Raw genomic sequence first — 16,771 nt, 5'->3', positions numbered from 1 at the left:
AGAGGAAAACCCCCAAATTACTACAGAGCTGAAAAAATTGAAAAGCTGAAGGACATTTTACATACATAAAATAAAGACCTCAGTGCTACATAAGCAGTAAGCCATAGCTTACACTTCTACAAACTACAAAGGCTGTATTTTAACCTTTGAGGATTCCAGCTTTTACAAAACATAGAAGGAATTCTAGGGGGAGTAGAGAGGGGGGGGGGGGAAAAAAAAAAAAGAAAATAGTTGAAAGGAAGTAAAAAGCTGTGTCAGAACAGAAAAGACTGTAAGAAAGGGAAAGGCAGAGGCTGCACTCTGTCTGTGACCCCGTGTAACCCTACAGCCCCCCACAGCACTCCCCACCACTGCCTTCTTACCCCATCACGCCAGCCAAGTCTTATGGGTCTCAGTAAGCTCTGGTTTACATTCAGTGTCTCTTACCTCGGAGCTCCAAGGCACACAAGAATGCAACACCCACAGCACAACAATTTTCTGCCTTCCTGCCCAAAAATTCCAAGAGCAAGAACAGCCCAGAACAAGGAAAAAAAATCACAGGTTTGAAAGCTGATTTAGAGACCCCTCTGAATGAGGCTGAACCATACAATTCAACCCTTTTAAACAAACGAAGAAAAATATTCTTTCCGTATTTGCTTTCATAATGGTGAAGAGCCTGCTGCCAAATTAGGAAAGCTTTTGTTTTGAAGTCCAGTCAACACCACCACTTGTAGGAGAAAATGCCATGCACTTCACAGGCAAGGGAGAAACATCCATTCCCTTGAAGGTAAGTGACTAAGAACAACCCTGCAGCTATTCATATTTGGATAAAGTGAATGGAAAATTGCTGTTGAGTCAGCCTTCAGGTCCTGCAACCACCTGACATCCAACAGTGTTGCGAATTGGGTGCATTCAGTATGCACCTTGTGACAGTATGAGAAAGTATAAAGGGTTAAAAAACACATTCATCTCTCTGGTGGTTATTAATAATAGCATGGTACAGGCTCGGCTACACAGAGACTTCCAGGAAGACTCAATCAAATGGAAAGGTGAGCTTATAGCACATTAGTTAAACTTCATTAAACCTTTTTTCCAGAATTAATTTGGCATCACTTAATTTACTATTGAGTTTAAGGCCACTTCAGATTAAGAGGAGTTTCATTCTGAGTAAGCGCCCACAGAGGAATTTAGTTAATCCATATCAAATTAATTCTGATTTATGTACTCGAATACACTCTGTTGACAGGCTCGGTATTAACAGGACAGCTACCAGCCAATCCAAACACACAGTGAGAACCATTCCCTCCAACATCTGTGAAACTGGGAACACACATGCTTTTGATTCTAGTGTCCCACATACCAGTACCCTAGCCCTATGATTCAGAGTTGCATGCCTGATTGCAAACTGCATTGAAAAGGTTCCCAAAATCCATAAATGTGCTAGAAACATAAAGACTTCCTCAGGAAATGCTCTGACCAGTCCTACGCTAAAGACTAGATGATAAATGCCAACTCTGGATGTGAGCTTTCAGTTAATGAGCACTTGTGGCCTTTAAGTCTCATTCAAAAGTAAATTCCATTATTACCATGACTTGCAGATTAAAAACTTGTCTCTAATAATATACGTCTGTGTTACAAAAAAAAATTTCCCTAACGTGACTAACAAAAACAATTAAACCCATTACACTGAGTTCTACAGATAATTACACCATAGTATCACAACAGGACAACAGTGCCAGTACAGGGAAGCTAAGAACAAGAACAGACGCCTACAAAACCCTACAAATTGAACCTCATGCCAGCATGCAGGCAGCTGAGCGTACAGTCAGCATGGGCTCATTAACTTCTGCTAGGTACTGCTCTAATTCTCCCGACACAACCTCTACAGATGCTCCTTCACAGAGGGACGCCCAGCTGATCTGACAGGAGATCCCTGCCCAATGCTTCCTGCTGGCTGGAGCACCCTGACACTAACACGTGCCAGCTGCATGCACATCTGGCTGGCAGACAGTGGATTCCCAGACACAATCAGTGTGAGGGACTTGCCAGGCTAATAGCACATCCACAGCAGGGAGAAAACCTGCCCTTTGGGGACAGGATCAGAGGACAAACCCTGGCTGCTGAGGACCATGCATGCTCATGGACTCAAAGCACACCTTCCCTTACAGGCTTGGATACGGGGGTCTTCACAGCACCTCCTCTGCTTGTCAGTATTATACATTTTAAGCTGCGATTAACGTGTAACCCAGACATGAAACTAAGTAGGCAATATCATCACCTCTCCTTTGCACCCACCCCTTCCACCGACCCGCTTCTGCTCAGGATTCAGTAGATTTGGCAACAACGCTTTTAGTTGCCCTACCGAGCAACCTGGATTGCTACTCACACAGCGCACAGGCGCTCCGCCACCACTAGCTAACTGAAAAAAAATAATAAATCTTTCATAGGTCACTAGGAGAATTTCTTTTCAAACATTTTTCTCCGAGGATAGCGCTCTGTGGGTCACAGACCTCCACCATTTACTTTGCTCCAGTATGCCATGAAACATAAGCCTTTCTGCCCGAGTCCAGTCCTGCAGCCCCCGGACAAGCCCAGCACACAGAAGTACAGGGCAGGAAGGGATTGCACAGCCTTCTACAGTCACTAGAAGTTACACAACACGTTTTATCTACAGAAGGGTGTTCACAGTACCCACTCCATATTCCCTCCCCTACAATACTATCAACTCTCTGCAATAAACTACTTTTCAATGCTTTCCGGCAATTACAGCTAAATACCAAAATCCACGAGTATAAAGTGCTACAGGAAGAGTCCAGGAAGGATCTCAGGGAGAGCCAGTGAGACATTTGGCGTTCTTATCAATGGAAACACACCCAGTTCCTGTGCCTTAATACCTTGCACACAGGCAGAATAAAATCTGAAGCAGTCTGTGGGGTGTTTGAGCTAATCACGAGGTAGCTAGTTTAATCCATGTCAGCCAATATCCAGACATCAGTCCCTCACACAACTGCAGTTGGTCTGCAGGACTCAGAACACCAATATCGCTTTATGGAGGTTGTAGGATTCACATTGCTCTAGCAAACTGTAGTGAGGTAAGAGCACATATTTGATCATTTAACACATCTCAGGTGATCAGCAGAAGCCCGTGCAGTCAGGAAGGCTTAGCTGTGGCTGTCTGCTTGAGTTCCAGCTAAACTTTACCAGGAACAAAGCAAATGTTCTGGCCTTCAAATAAGGTCCATTTGCTTGTATACAAGTTTCAAATGAAGCGAAAAATACTGATTTGTGAGGACTGTGCCTGATGACTGGAAGACCCGGCCCAGATGCCAGCACTACCAGCTAAGTCCTCACATGAAACCAGGGCTAGTCACCAAGGGCACACAACCTGACCCTGAAACATGCCCAGTTCTTCCAGCCGTGCTGGGTTGAAATACTCTCCAAAGACTTCTAAGACAGACTCCGTCCCAGTATCTGTAACAGACTGGGTACTGCAGGTCTGTTGATGCCTACAGCTGTCTCCAATTTTGATCTGCAGAGGCTGACATATTTGGTTCACTGCTGACATAAGTTAACTAAGTCCACTTGAATTACTAGTGCATCAGAAAATGCTCTGTAAACTAAGAATCTCAGAGGAAAATGGGTTAGCACCATTTCAGATGTTTTTCCAGCTGACAACAGGCAAGAACTGTAAGCCAGAGATGCAAAAAACTGATAGACCCGACACTGCCATCTCAGTTGGAGCTGAAGCCCATCTGTATCTCCACTTCAGACTAGTCCACTAAGTTCAACATAACTGGGAAATCCAACTTGCCATTTAGTACTGCAGGGTCATAGCACTAAAATACCAGCCTGTTTCCAATGCAGGCTTTCATGTCTCACCTAAGTAAAATACTGAGCCAACAGCAGGTATCAGTGATCACTCCTGGCACTTACGTGAAACTGTCTAAAACAGCACTACTGTTTCTGTCTAGAATAAGAAAAGCTGCAAGAATTCATCACCATAGCATAAGTTTTCTGTGATGTAAAGTACCATTACTCTGCTGAACAGAACGGGAATTTATACCTGCCAGCACTGGACTCCTTCTTAAAGTGCAATCTCTTACTTTTATGAGGCACTTCCTCTATCAAAGTAGGAAGAATTCCCTCAACCACAACAAACAGTGTAACTTCATTGCAGAAAGGTCTTTCTGCAAGACGTCCAAATTTCACATCCAATCTTTTCATTGTGTACACTGCAAGTTCTACAGTAGAGGTAGATACCAATATACACCAATTTTAAGCCCAAAGGCATCAGGCTTACTTCTCTTCATCACCCAGAAATCTATTTTTGCCTAGCTGTGAGTATTTCTCCACCTCTTCACCAACATATACAAAACAACTGCAAAACATGGAGCACACCAGGAGAGACCTGTATTGACTGCAGTTTCAGGGTATACCTGGACGCTGTCTAGCAACCCAGGTGCAAACTCAAACTGTCACTACAAATAAAGAAAGTGGCTGTCCAATAATTGAGACAAGCAACATGTGTTTGGAACAGCATCCTGAATCCAGGCACATGCCCTATGCAACAGGTAGATACAACCATGACTATATAGTAAGGAAGGAAAAGTAAGGATTAAGAAGCCATTTTGTATTTATCCAGCAAACAAGTAGTGGGGATCCAGTATAGAGAGGTCCCTACACGCTCTACCAACATGCCACTCGGACTTGTGCACACTTAACATGCAATTTGTGAGGTGACTCAAGTTTTCTCCAATTCCTGACAAACACATGAATAAGGGATCAAGTAAAAAGATATCTGAATCCTTTCCTCGATCTTCTGACAGATTTTTCCCCCAGGCTGTTTCTAGGGTCAAGCTTACCCTTACAATTACAGAAGCAGTGGCCATCAGAGGATGGGCAGGAGGTGCAGCACAACCTGCATCTACCTTCTGATCAGGCCTGTGGTTCCTGCTTTGCTCTTTGCAAAGTTCTAACACTGGAAAGGATCCTCTCTATTCACCCAGAGCAGCAGCCACAAAACCCCCCAGCACAATTAAAGCACTGGGTCCACATGTTTGCCCTGTGGTTTGCCTTCGCAGAAGACTTCTGCATGTTACACTTCCCCCGCCCCTACCCTGCATGGACTCTGGACTTACATGGCTGCAATTCCACCTCAGTGGGAAATTCAGAAAATTACTCTTAAGAAAAAGTTAGGCTACAGGGCAACCTCTTGAAAATGCTGAGGTGAAATGCATACTTTTCCCAACCCTTTATTTCTAGATCAGTGCTACACACTACTTGGAAGCCAAATGGCTGTTGAAAACTCCATTAGCTGCTATGCCTAGAGTTTCCAGAGTTGATCTGTCTTAAATGCAAAGCGATGTATTTTCACAGCTGTAGATTTAAAGATGAAAAAAAGCTCAAGTGGCAGAGAATCAATTCCCCACCCCCACGCCTGGTGTCTGTACTAAGTAAACATAAAACAGCCTTCAAAAGCAGCTTTCTGCAAACAATGCAGCTGTTTGCTTTCTTTTGGGGGCAAAAAAACCTTTCCCCTAGAGAAGAAATCACTATTTAGACAGGGAACAAAACGAACTTATCAAACCGTATGAGACTGGAACATTTCAGGATTCTGGCAAGAGGCTATAGACCCTTAACGTCTCCAGCAACGACTTAAAGTCCTGGTCAGCAGAGCTAAAGCCTTTTTACTAGTTGATGAAGGTTTCAGTGGTCTCTGTGAAATCAGTTAGCAGCCTCTGTCCTGTTCTTTCAGTCAGATATTCCACTTCACAAGAGCCACCACCACTGCTGGCTCTCCACAGACCAAGCAGTGACAGGGAGTACCAGTCTTGTATTAAGAGATTATGCCCTTTTGAGGGTAAAAAAGGCATTCTGTGCTGGACACAGCACAGGTTTGAGCTACTAAAGCCAGTGCTGCTCCTCTCCCATGAGCAGACACAGTATAGCACTGGTAGGCTTTCGGCCTCAGACAAGAAGTTGTGCCTTCGCTTAATTCCAACAGCTTTTGCCTACATATGTACCAAGCGAAACCAGACCCGCCTTGGAAGAAAAGGGGCAACTAAAGCACAAACACCGGATTTCAGCAAAAATACAGTCCTCTTCGGAAATGCTGAGAAACGTCTTAACATTTTATTTCCTCTACACAGTGTCAGGCTGCATTTTGTGGAGCAAGCAATATGTGGAGCCGTGTCAACTCTGCAAAGCCCAGATCCAAGGCCAAAGTCCCCCAGTGCTCCATATGCCATCAGCTGAGAGCAGGTCCCTGCGAGGGCTCTGAACACCAAGGCAGGAGAGAAGTGCCTCATGAACTGACATTTTGACTCAAATAAGACAAACCATCAGAGAACTAGATGATCTTTAACGTTGCTTCCAACTCTAACCATTCTATGATTCTATGACATTTTAGTAACAGAGGTACAGATTAAGCCGAGGGTCCAGAATTAATCCACATGTCCCAAATCAAGGTCTGGTGTCTTGGCCACTTCCCTGCAGAGTGCCAGGATTTTGCTTCTTCCAGCATAGTAGCTACAACCAATAAACTTACTCTTACACAACTACATCCACTTTGTATAACTGGGAGATGACTCTCCAAGGCCATGAGAAGCTCTCAAGGCATGACTGTTTCACAGTTCCCAGAGAGAGAAAATTACTTTGCATCTATGCAACTTCAAATGAGGCTAAAGGAGGTGGAAAAACAGCATTAATCCCAATTCTGTTGAGATTAGGCTAGATAAAGAGCAGCTGTGGACAAATGCAAGCAATTTTTTATCCTGCTGCTAGAGATCTAATTGGAAATAATATCCACAGCAGAAACAGCCAGTGCATAAAGAATCGGAAGTAATGTCCATTCTGTGATCGAAACAACTCATACAAAGCTTGCAAAACTCATAGCTGCAAATCTGACATTCCAGTCTCCAGAATTTTCAAGTCAAAAAACTTACGAGATCTACTGGAGCTCTAGGAAAGAGGGGAAACTGCCACCCAAACAACGATAAGTTTATAGGAATAATAGTATTGAACTTTTAAAGTAATACTCTAACTTAAAGAACCTGAACTAGTTTACAAAAAGGTGCCATGAGAACTGTTAGCAGCACAGAGTTGAAACAACTCACCCGAGGCCACAAGCAAAGCAAAAGCAGAGATGAGAATACAACCACCAGATGCTACACGTCTGTCCCCCGGTTTAAACTCTAGCCCCTGCTAGACTCTGTAGCAATCACACACACTGCAGGATCAGCAGTGGAGGTGTGAGCTTTGTACCTACAGCCTGCTCCCTGGGACACGGTATCATTATCAGCAGAGCCACACGGACACTGAAAGCAGGTCTTTCATAACCAACCCAGAGGGGACATTTCTCTCCCATTTGCCAAATGAGTATCAGACACCAAGTTTCCTATTCCATCTAAAAAGTCATTCATTGGGAAGTGCTTTCCTCTTCAAAATCACCCAGGTCATGTCACAGGGTTTACACTGACTCCTTGTTGCTAACAATGTGACTGGCGAGCTTCTTGGTCAACAGGCACGAATTTAATTAAGACCACGAACAACGCTATTTGGGTGGCAATTCTTGGCAAGATCCTTTACTAGTTTACATCACTTTACACACACCGAGTACCTGGTGTTAGGTTAGGTAGTAAACCGGTTCTGGCCTTGTTCTCCAGCTCTTACTAATACTAGCAACTAGAACTTTGCTTTCAACATGGCCATCCATGGCCCTCTAAATCACAACCATTTGTACAACAGACACAATTTAAAATCCACCTTCACAATACTCCACAACCAGCTTAACTCATTTTCCCTCCTTGACAAGCATGTCAAATTGTGTAAAACTAGTATTAAAGGATAGTGCCACAACACCAGAAAGCCGATGAAACAGTACCATGGAATCCCTCTAGCAATCTGCCACCTCTGGCCCAGACAAAACTGAGACAGACAGCATCTCACTCATCCACAGGATCCTTAAGGCAGCATGCACAACAGCTACAAAACACTGAATAAATTATTTTCCTTCATTATCTAAGGGGGGCTAACCCCAGAGAAGACTGGAAACAACCAGTGGTAAAGGAGTCCTCCATTTTGCACGGACCGACAATAAAATACTTTTTCACAACCTGCTTTAACTGCTGCTATTAAAACAACTAGTGACATAACCTGAACCCCAAACTAGGTTCTGCTTGGTGCACTAGGTACTGCACAAAGAAAGGAGCCTGGATCTTGCTTTGGCAAGATCTGGAACGAATATAATGTCATGTTAGAGGCAGAAAACAGGCTTCCCAACTATTTAGGAAAAATGACAAGAAGTTTCTAAAGGTATTGAGCCTCGGCAAAAGGATTTTTCAGAAGTCAGTATATTACGTGCTCAGCCTGAATGCTGTATTATGAACACCTGAGCAGATGGTCATTTTGAAAGACCTGGACCAGAATTAACATAATGAGCACTGAAATTGCTGGCCCTAAACTCGGAGTATCCGTCTTCCTTCTGTCAAAGCCAAACTCCTAAGATGTACTTCAGGGCCACAGGTGGGCCCATCCCTACCAAACAGAAATAAGCCAGAGGGGAGTTTCTCCAAGGAGTCAAGCACTAAGGACACCATGATAAAAACCTGACGCTGTTTTCCAGAGTCCTCAGTGCCTCCTTAGACCTTTACACAATGCCACGTTTTCAGAAATAGTTGGTGTTTTATAAGCTTCCCTTGCGACACAACAATCCAAGCTGTTTTGAAAACCTGTCCCAGGGAAGCAATGTCTACCTACCAGAATGACCACAACTGGTTCTCCTTACTTCTAGCATGCTCACAAGGTTTGTCCGTGAAAACAAGTGCAGCTCCAATGCAATGGAAGATCTCAAGCTTGAATGCACCACGGCTGGACTGACCCAAAGAAGAGTATGTGCAAGGGACTGTGGCATGCACTTAGGCAAGAGGAATTGCTTAAATGTCAAGTATAACACTCAATATGAAATGCACTCATCTATTTTATAAAAAAAAACAAAACACGCTAGCTTCCACTAGAAGGTTGTGAAATACATGAAGCATTTCAACTTTCAACATTACACTGAACGTCCCCTACTTTCCCCATGCAAAAAAAAAGCCAAAATCTAGTCCAGTCTGGCAAAAACAAACACAAAAGCTGATTTGCTTTATCACGGCCAATGTCCAAAAATCCATAGTCCACATTAGCAGATTTTTTTTTTTTGGCTCTCAAAGAATGAGCTCCTCTCTAGTAGAATCTAGAAATAATAGAACATCCTGCTAAAATAATAATTGCGACATTTGAGCTCAATTCATGCCATTAAGCTTTGATCTCTGAGCGACTAAAAGTATCATCAGTACACAGTCTGCAAAAAGCTGTGTTACACAGCCTCAGTCACTTTTTCCAACTGATGACGCATCCTGTTTAAGGACGTTATCTTTGCAACTAGGAAAAAGGGTGAAGAATTTCACATTGCAAAAGGTACTTTTCTGCTTGGCAGCCACCTCAAGGGGGAGAAGTAAGACAGAGCTCCCCCAAGAAAGTTGATGAGGCTGATGAGTTTTAGGAAAAGAACTCCACAAGCTCAGAGAGTGTTAGGACACGAAACTTCTCTGTTCCACCACCTATTCCACAGCACATCCTGGGCACTGAATCACTTTAGATGAAGTAGCCATAGATGTGGTTTAACAAAGTGTAACGCTGATAGGTGCTCCAGATCCTACTGCAGAGCAAAGGGAGCATCACTGGAACACTTGTACCTTCTGCTGAACAAAGTCACCAAGCCCTGCAGCTTTGCCATCACATTCATAATGATTTTTTTATTTTTAAAGGAGTGTCTTGCACATCTTGGTTCTGTACCTTGCTCTTCTCTTGGGAGAAGACAAGGACACAACTGTGCCCAGTACAAGATTTAAGTGCAGTTTGAGGTGTACATCTGCCTTGTAACATCAGAAGAAACTTTAATGTTATTTTCCTCTTCACCTTTGCCATTTAGGACCATCACACCATAAACCAGTGTGTGGGTGTTTAGTAACAGAGCAGAACACAACACGGCTTATACTGCAGAAAACATCCCATTGGCGTCTTTGAGATTCACTGGCACAAAGAATAAGCTGTTAAGCTTGGTATCTATACACCTGTGCTGATATCTGTGGCAGAGGTGTAAGTAACAGCAGAAGAAACAAAAATACCCCTGAACTACGCAGAAAAATATCAGCCAAGAAGAAGGTTGTAGTACAATGAAAGGAAATGACATTGTCAAAAAAAGCAATAAACTGGTAAAGGCTGTACTTAGCAGCCATTGTCAGCTTGAGAAGAGTTTGATCCTTTAAAGCCAACAACAGATAGGACCACAAGATGACCTCAGCTGCCACATGGCTACCATCTAATTCTATGTCAGTAATTCACTAAAGTGATAAACAGGTGTCCAAGAACTTTTGAAAGCAGTAAGTGTCAGCTATGAAGAGGAATTAATTTCTCATCAATCTTGGCAACCAATACAGGGTTTGATAACCACTTATCTTTAAAGCTATTCATAGAGGAATATGAAAATAACCGGTACACACGATAAGAAGGAAGCCCACGTGCCTGCTGTGGCAGGTGTGGCACAGGGCACTGGCACTGGGAGCACTGCCAGAAAGTGCATGACAATCTTCCCCATTTTTCCTGATCCACAAAGGAAACGGTTTACATTCTTTAGCTCCAGCTGTACAACCCATACCCCCATACAACTGATGGAGCTTCAATACCTAGGGTCAGCGTAACAGCTAAGACATGCAAGGCAGGCTAACATATGCCTATTTTAACATCATGCATAGACAGATCTCAGAGAGAATCAAGAATTTATTAAAGTCCTAAGCCACAGATCATGATGCAGAAGAAATTCAGGACAGAGCTCTGTTAGTTTCCTCCAATAGTTTCCAAGGAACCATGCACAGAAGTGAAGAGCTTTTGTCTACTCAATTTCAACCAAATGGCTCAGAACAGAAAACACCTCAGGTAAGCCCACAAGTGGCATGAAATACCAAAAGGAAAAGCAACGCACTTTCCACTTCCAGTGTAAACAAAAGTTTTACAAGATTGCAATAGATACAGCATCTAAGTAATACACATTTTTTTGTTGAGATTAGGATATCCTTAATGGTGCTGAGAAAATTCCACAAGCACCAAAGCATACTCCCACAGAAAACACAATTGGGAAGTTAGACGTAGTGGTGTAGAAAGCATGTCACAAGAACTGGGAGTGAAGCTCTGGAAGATACAGCAATTGGGAGAACAAAAAAATAACCTGGGAAAAATAAGATATGAAAAAGTCGGAAAACAGATGGTATACAGATGATGGTATCAGTTCACGAGTCCAGATCTCTCCAAAGAGATTAGGAAAACTCCTATTGCTTACTTTAGGATGAATATTTAAACATAGGTTTGAGAGAGCTGGGGAAAAACAAAGCAGTTAGAATTGCCACTCTGATTTAATAACAAATAATTAAAACATCTTAAATACTTCAAAATAAAGAACTTAGAGAAAAAGCACACTGCCCATTGGTAGAACAAAAATACTAAGGCAGACTTAATTTAGTTTATTAAACAGGAACATTTCATTTAGGGGAGGAGTAGATTTTGAACTTCAACTCCTGTACCGCTACCAGAATGAAATGTCTGCATGTCTGTGCTCAGAAAACATTAGTACTGCTTTGTTGTTTAGATGAGGAGAGGTTTGGGGTTTCTTTAGTCCATTCAAATTTGGTCCTAAATCTGCTTTTGAGCAGACATAGCCAAAATCTTGTTATGGAAGTGCAATTACAATGTGGGGAAGAGGAAAAAAAAAGCTATCAATAGATCCCTAGAGTATCAATATATTCCCCCTGAATACAGGTCTCAGACAAAAGAACATGTACAGTAATTTGCTTGTTTCTTTTGAAGGCACAAGAATTCACCTGGAAAAGTGGATGCTACATCTGAAAACCTGTGACTTAAACCCAGGTTGCTGACACTAGCAATGCAGCCTACCATCATTAGAAAGATGTGTTACAGCTGCAGGTGAGAAAAAAAACCCCACACTTCGACTTCTACCATAGAGTATAAACTTTTGTCATGTTGTTGTTATAGCAATGGTGAATGCAGGTAAGAGGACATGGGCAAATCATTACATAGGCAGGGATGCTGGGAAGCAGGTTCTCCTGGCCCCTAGTCCTGCTCTTACCTACACCACCACCACTGCTTCGAGGCCTTCCACGTGGCTTAAGGTTGGCTTTTACTAATCTAACAGCCCAGAACGCTGGCATCAGTTGCACGGTTTGCTTGCCTGCTCCTGGTAACAGCCACTAGTAAAATGGGCTGGTAAAACTGCAGGTTGTTTCAGGGAGCCAAGCAAGTAGGGTGGTAACAGGTTTTGGTCACCTCTGTCTACCACACAGGCCTGCCTGCTATTTGCTAAAAAGGAAACCAGACCTCTAGAATGATCTCTGAACTGTGTGGTCAGAGGCTCTGACTTTGTTTGTTCTTTCCCAGAGAATGACCTTGCTATCTAGCCCAAACCAGAACAGTCTTGGAAAAGCTCTTTTGCTCTCCTTTTTTCTGTCTTACAGCAATTGTTCCCTAACAAAGTTAGCATTAATGCAAGCCGATCTCATTGCATTAGAGAGAGCTCTGCTAAGCAACACTCCTCCAGAAAATAACATAAGAGGAAAAAGGTCAGCTTGTATGTGGATATTTATGCCATTCAAACTGATATGCATTCTCATTATCTATGATCAAGCTTTTTCACTGATAACCCAATGAGTAAAGATCTGAATGCTCCCATTTTTCCCTACAGTGTTTGGCCTGTTGTGTCAGGAAAGCTGCATCAACAGTTTTTCATCCTACTCTGTCTCTCTCAGTCCTTGAGGAAAGCTCATACGCGTCCTCCTCCCTCATGACAAATGCTAGAAGGACAGTAGTAGTTTTGCTGTCACCTATTTTAAAGAAACAGATCAAAAAAGAGAGAATGGGGTACTCCAGTCAGTATTTCAAATCATGATAATTCTTCCAACCTGGTATGACTTGTGTACAACCAACAGAAATATAGAATATGAGATGTTTTAACTTTGTTGTGATAATTTTTGAACACTACAAGTAGCCTTACGATGGTATTTTTAATCTATACTCTTAATATCAGTAACTGCAGATATAGGTGCTCATCAACTACACAGCAAGTACTCCGGATTCAAATTCTCAGCCAGCATAAATATGAGACGATCTCAGAGAGCGTGAATTTCTACCATGTCAGACCTGCAGAAAGAGGGTAGAGTCCCTAGCTGCCTCAGATGAACAAGGAAAGTGTCATATGCATAAAATACATTTTACTAAACATTAGGTCCCTGACTTTAGCCCTTCTCACAGCAGAAGTCATCAAGAACATCCAGCCTAACAGAAGCATGCCAGTGTTTGGTCAGCCATGGCCTCCAGACTTATTTCAGGATTTGGTGTGTTGCCCAGCCCAAGAGATCTACATAAACACCAAGGGTGCTTGCTCCGAGGTTACTTAAACAAAGTGGTAGCTGGTTCCCTTTCTGCTCCGCTCCTGTCATCATCTCTAGGCTGGCACCAGTGCCCACAAAGCCATGAGAAGACTCTGAACACAGGGTGCTGGAAAAAAAAATAATAAAAATAACCACCAAGTAAAAAGAAGAGAGTTTGTTCTCAGTTACTCACCCTGGGCTGGTGAGCTCCAGGTTCCAGCATGGAGGATGAAATGGCCAAGGAGAGAAAAGAGAACGGACAGTTGGGGGAAAATGAAGCAGGTCCTTTACTAGCTCACTAGCAACCTTCAGTTATGCTGGATTAAAGTTCCGAAGAAACCACACCCTAAGAAATACTGTGCCTGCATGGTGCAAGGCACATGATAAACACTGGCAGAGCTCATCACATCTGGCCACAGATGGATGAGTTCAGTACCGATCCTCCTCTTGCTCTGTCTATGTGGGACTAACTCTGCCAGGTGAACTCCCTGGTGAGACAACAGGCTTGCACAGAGATGAAGGCAAGGGAAGACTTGCTTTCTGAATTCTGTATATTACACTTGATTAACACATGAGAATGCTCCAGCCCAGAATTTGCATAGGCAGTCCACAGCTGCTTTCCTCAAGTCACTGAGGCTTATTCCTGAATCACAGCAGATTGTTTTACCCTTACACAGCCAGGGAGAAGTTCAGCCTAAGGAATTCCAGAGAAAAGGTTACTCTTGGAAAAAAAGCCAAAACAATTTTACTTTTTTTTTCCTTAAAAAAAACTTATGGCATTACATCATGATTTCACAGCAGCATTTCACCAGGAGCCACTCTATCTTCACCATGATGGTAGCTGTTGAATTTGGTACCAGATCAAGCCTCTGCTCACACCAATAGCACTGAGCTACACCAGTTTTTGAAAACAAATTTAGCATTACAAAAAAGGATTGCCAGCAGCTGCCTGTGGCAAACTGATTTATAAACATGCCTCAATCTCACTGGGTGAAGAGACCACCGAGAAACTTTCAACATACCTGCTTGCACGGCTATGCAGCTGTATTTAGAGGAAATTTGGAAAACTGATATGCAAAAGATTACCATGACTCCTGCAAACACCAAAATCTTACATATAGCTGCACTCAAGGTGTTTTGCTTCACATAAATATCACGTGCTAAGTGTACTTCAGGAGCAGCTTCTTGGGGAAGGTGACTGGGAATGGCTGGAGCTAGCTGCTTGATTATTACACTTTAATGCTAGATGACAGAAATTGTGTTCTCTTGCAACCCAGAAGCCAGCAGGTATCTCTTCAGAACACCTATAGTGAGCATAAAAAAGCATACGTTTTATTATTTTAAAAGCTAGGCATTCTCAACTTTTAGAACTTCAACCTAAAGTTCAATACCATACAGCTCGTATTCCACGCTACCAAGCTTTCATCCACACTTGAAGAGTTGACTTCCAATTCTTACCGTAATCAGCCTTACCAAATTATGATTTCATGAGAAACAAGGTTCTCCATGTCATAAGGCATCAGACTCCTGCCCTTACTTACCCAAACCGTACCAGATACCGACTGCATCACACCCCTCTCACATTAATTAGAATTCAAATTTACACAATGAGTTGTGAAGACCCAGCAATGGCATTTGTATCTGTTAGATAAATAACACACCGCGGAGTCCCAGGCAGTACCCATTTAGCTTAATAGCCTACAGGGGCATCACAGAATCACAGGCTAATCTGTGTTACGGGAAAAGTCTCAGCACACATGCCATTCCCACTTGTTAGGGAGGCAGGCTCTGCCACAAGGGCCAAGAACAAAAAGCATTTGCTCTAAATGTTTACTACCATGACCCCCTTTCAAAACTGAGCACGACTGCTGCATTACAAAAGCCTTTCGAAAGCAAGCATGGCCATCTGTTGTTCATGGAACATCCCCAAGACATAGCTGCTCTCTGCAGTCCAAGCACCATCTCATTTTCAAAGGAACCTCCAAAGTGAATTTTAACTTGTTAATGCATATCAGTAGTTTCCCAAGGAACTCCAACTCATCTTTAGGCTTCAATTTATCGCATGTGTACAAGTACGTAAGCACATGTTTACATCCCTCTGGCTTCAGTAAGGTCTATTCCAACACACTAAAGATCAACTTTGATCCTCCAAGTAAATTATTTGTACAACCTTAAAATCTCCAAGGCCAACTGCCGGCGGGAAGCAGGGGGTGGGGTGGGGGTGGCGAACTCCTGGTTTATATTTAAAAGAGGCAAAAATACTGTTTAATGTCAACTTTTAATTTACAATTAGAGTATCTTTCCTGATACATCTCGAGCATCTGGGCAGTCGTGCACCTCCCGAACTAGCCAGTATTTTGTAACAGGCTGATGATAGGTTGCAATGTAGCAGTCCAGACTTAACAACAGCCTGGCACGCAGAAGCAAGGTTTATTTGTTGCATGCAACTGAGCCTCCTGCCCATCACCAAAGCGGCCGGATCGATCTTTTATTTTCACGTTCCCCCTCATCCCAGGGCCCTCCTCCTCCTCCTCCTCCTCCTCCCCTCTACCCCCCCCGCCACGACTTCAGAGGGTTCGCGTGGGAGCGAAGGGGATAAAGAACCCTCCCGTTATCTTCTAGCACCCACCGGGGCTGGAAGCGGCGGCGGTAAGGTGAGCCACCCTACGCCACCGCTGCCAAGTCACAGTCGCCTCGCTCAGGATAAGCTAAAGTAAAGTAATTATTGAAAAAAAAAAACACAAAAAAACCCAAATAAATAAGCACAGGCAGAGAAAAACCCCGCTATTAGCCCCTTCCCGATCCCCGTAAGCCGTCCTCCGAGCCGCGCTCCTAGCGCGCTGGGCACAGGGAGCGGCACCCCGCCGGAACACAAAAGAACCAAAACAATAAACACACTTATTTGCTGTGTGGTTTTTCCGTTGGGTTTGGGGTTGCTTGTTGTTGTTTTTTTTTTTGTTTGGGTTTGTTTTTTTCCGCCCCTCTTCCTCTCGCTTTGCGCCGCTCCGGGGGGAGCGGGGAAGCCTCCCCCGACAGCAGCCGCGCATCCCTCCGCCGGCCGGCAGCCGCCCCGGGTCCGCGGGGAGCCCAGCCGCGCAGCTGCTGCTCCTCCGCTCCGCGATGCACTCTCCGCCGCTCTCCGCGCCCCTCCGCTGCGCCCCGCTCCCGGCCCCGCTGCCGCCTCCCGCGCCCCGCACCGCCTCTTATAGGGCGGCGCGGAGCCGCCCGCCCCTCGCACCGTCGGGGCCGCCCAGGAGCCTTCTTTTCCCTTCCCCTTCCCTCTGGCGTCCTCTCTCCTTTTTGTCTTTTTTTTTTTT

The 16,771-nt window shown here is 43.9% G+C and overlaps 1 protein-coding gene across 2 annotated transcripts in view; it reads right to left on the bottom strand.

Annotated features, from left to right (window-relative positions):
* The window catches only part of ABCA1 (ATP binding cassette subfamily A member 1), a 99,549-nt gene extending 82,926 nt beyond the window's left edge, over positions 1–16,623 (bottom strand). For both annotated transcript variants that reach the window (XM_014958135.1, XM_014958136.1), the window contains exon 1: positions 16,504–16,623. The gene's annotated coding sequence lies outside the window, so the exon portion shown is untranslated. The remainder of the gene's footprint in view (positions 1–16,503) is intronic.
* Between the last annotated feature and the right edge of the window lie 148 nt (positions 16,624–16,771).

Source organism: Calidris pugnax, unplaced genomic scaffold (genome assembly GCF_001431845.1).
Source record: "Calidris pugnax isolate Ruff unplaced genomic scaffold, ASM143184v1 scaffold317, whole genome shotgun sequence".
Lineage (NCBI taxonomy): Eukaryota > Metazoa > Chordata > Aves > Charadriiformes > Scolopacidae > Calidris > Calidris pugnax.
This window is presented reverse-complemented; position numbering and strand designations above follow the sequence as displayed.